The sequence below is a fragment of the Procambarus clarkii genome, chromosome 60 (genome assembly GCF_040958095.1).
Source record: "Procambarus clarkii isolate CNS0578487 chromosome 60, FALCON_Pclarkii_2.0, whole genome shotgun sequence".
Lineage (NCBI taxonomy): Eukaryota > Metazoa > Arthropoda > Malacostraca > Decapoda > Cambaridae > Procambarus > Procambarus clarkii.
In genome coordinates this window covers 29,911,358-29,914,036 of record NC_091209.1, presented here as the reverse complement: position 1 = coordinate 29,914,036, position 2,679 = coordinate 29,911,358, and the positions used below count along the sequence as shown (strand labels likewise).

Genomic DNA, 2,679 nt, shown 5'->3' with positions numbered 1-2,679 from the left:
CTCCTGCTCGGTGCAGCGTGTTTGATGGAGGCCGTATTTCTGACATCTGAAGCCGCGCAGGGGTTCCGAGACGTATGGTCTCTGCACATTCTCCAACTTCCATGACCGAATGTTTCTGGCACATATCCCATTACGGTCACAAGAACCTGACGTGTAGCTGCTTTTGTATATTTTTGTGAGCCATTATTCTGCATTCAAGATTTGCTTGTGTTTTAGTATTGAATCTAGTGTTACGTCGACTGGGTATCCCAACAGCACGACTCTTGCGCGTCTTTCTGAAGGGTTCAGCTTGAGCAAGCACACAGATTTTCCTTGCAGGAATATTACCATTTCTAGATAAATTGCAGTCTTTTGGTCTGGTTGTGTCATTATAATTTATCCTTTTAGGTTGACTGAGATGGGAATTTTGAGCTCTGGTTGCCTCTTCCATTGCCATTACTACTCCATATGTTACAGGAAAGTTGGATGTGCATTATCTTGAATTTGGGAAAATATGCCGAGTCTGACAGTGGATGATGTATGACTGGTGTTATCCTCTCTTGGTTCATTATATCTGGTGTCTTCCTGGTAGAAATACTTTGTGTAGCATTGATAGCAGTTTCCTTCTCTACTTGCTGTTCCTCGGTGCACTGTCCCTTGTTGTCAGGAAACGGCTTCCATTTCCCCTTTCTCCTGAACTTCTCCATGTCGTTTCCCCATAGTGAGGACAGATTCACTGTCCTCCCTAATCTCAAAGTCACTCGTAGGTCTGGAGAAATTAATTTCACTCCAACGGAGGTCTAAAGTGATTTTAACATTGTAATCAGGGATACCCAACACCTAATTGAGCTGTTTGGTCTACCTTTCACAGGCAATCTCAGTGCACCTTGTAAAAGGCCCCTTTGTGGCACTACCCACAGGGTATCGCCTCGCCCTTCAGGATATGACTAAGTGACCTGGTCAGTGGTAATGCCCTCACACAAAATAATAGGTCTTGGGAGCTGAGCGACCAGACCACTGTGGTAACTGTGGGTCTCCTGCATAAGGTGCAAACAGCAAATAGTCAACAACTGTATTTATAAAAGAATTGCAGACCAAATCTTCGACGTTCCTTCCAAACAAGATATGATCAGAGTTTGGGTACTAATTGGTTGTTCCTCACAAAACAGCGAGGATTTGATCTCATAACTGCTCAAAGTCTGAAGTTTTCCATAAAGCAAACCCGTGTGTCCTCTGCTGTACCAGTGGCGAGTCTCACGGCTTGTGATAGGCTCATCCTAGTAATGTAGGTCATTATGAGCTTTAGCCACAGCCTATAGTTCTTTGTTACCTCTACCTCTCGCCTCATGCTTCACTACTCGTAATTTGTATTATAGCTTCACTCAATTCTTAACGGATAGACCAAGTTATGGTATACTTTTATTAGCGTCTTGGCCTTGACACATACCAAACATCCATGATCCCTCCCAATTATTAAAGATTCTAGAACATCACGCACTCCGTGCCCCACGCACTCCGGGAGGCCCGACACACACATGCAGTCAACATGATACATCAACAGCTGTGCAAGTTCACTTCCTCGTATCACTGGAGATTGTTGCGAACCCAAAATGTTTCGTCTGAGAACATTTAATACAAGAACATTAAGTCCAACAGATGCTAATGTAGTGATTGTCTATAAGAAGACCTCATCCAGCAGACGACCCCGTCGTCATAACCTCGGAGAGCTCAAGAGGTTCCTGCTCATGCTAACACCGCCAGGTGATGAACATTCCTTGACATGAGCGCTATGTGATGAGCATTCCTTCACATGACCGTTATGTGATGAGCAACTGCAGCCATCGTGTTGGGTTTGAGTGTTGTGAGTGGTGAACGGTGCTCGGTGCTCACATGGCCACGTGTGCTCTTCGCCCCACAACCAACAACACTGCTCAAATAATGGAGAAAAAGGCCTCCAGAGAGAACCTATTCTCCCTTGCCAAGCTCTCCAGTAATTCACTAAAAATGCCTAAATGACCACAGAAGAAAAATTATCGACAGTGTGCTCACTTAAACCCATTTCCCGGACTGGAATTACAATGGACCGGAGTCCATACTTTCCCCAAGTACTTATTTGGAGATAGTACCAAGAAGGTGGAATTTGCTGACATTGTGTGGCTATGGAGGAGTGTTGGTTTTCCTTGCCCAGTTTTTTCTTGACACGCTTATGTTAGGCATGGAAATACGGGTGAAGGTGCCAGACTTTGTTGTTGACCGCATTCATGGCTTGAGAGATAAGGAGGATGTGCCTGGCGGATATCAAAATGTAGCTTGTATTCGTACTAATGCAATGAAGTACCTTCCAAATTTATTTGGGAAAGGACATTTAAGCAAAATGTTCCCGTTTCGTCATCCACACTTCAAAAGAGCCAAGCACAAATGGAGAATTATCAATGCATCACTCCTGGCAGAATATGGTTACGTTCTGCGTGAACGAGGGCCTTGTGTACACTGACGGATGTGAAGGACCTTCATGAGTGGATGGTTCATCATTTTACAGAACATCCTTTATTTATTCGTGTGGATGAGAATAATTTGGCTAATGATCCAGTGGCACAGAGCCTATTTGAGAGCACCTAGGAGGGTCAGAAGGTATCCCGCAATAGTGGTGACAAGTTCCTGGCTGTTTTGTCGCAGCATGTCAGATCCAAGACAACTTAG

General features: G+C 44.5%; 1 pseudogene; it reads left to right on the top strand.

Moving 5' to 3' along the window:
- The first annotated feature begins 1,983 nt into the window (after nt 1-1,983).
- Nucleotides 1,984-2,679, top strand: LOC138353935 (tRNA (guanine-N(7)-)-methyltransferase-like; annotated as a pseudogene).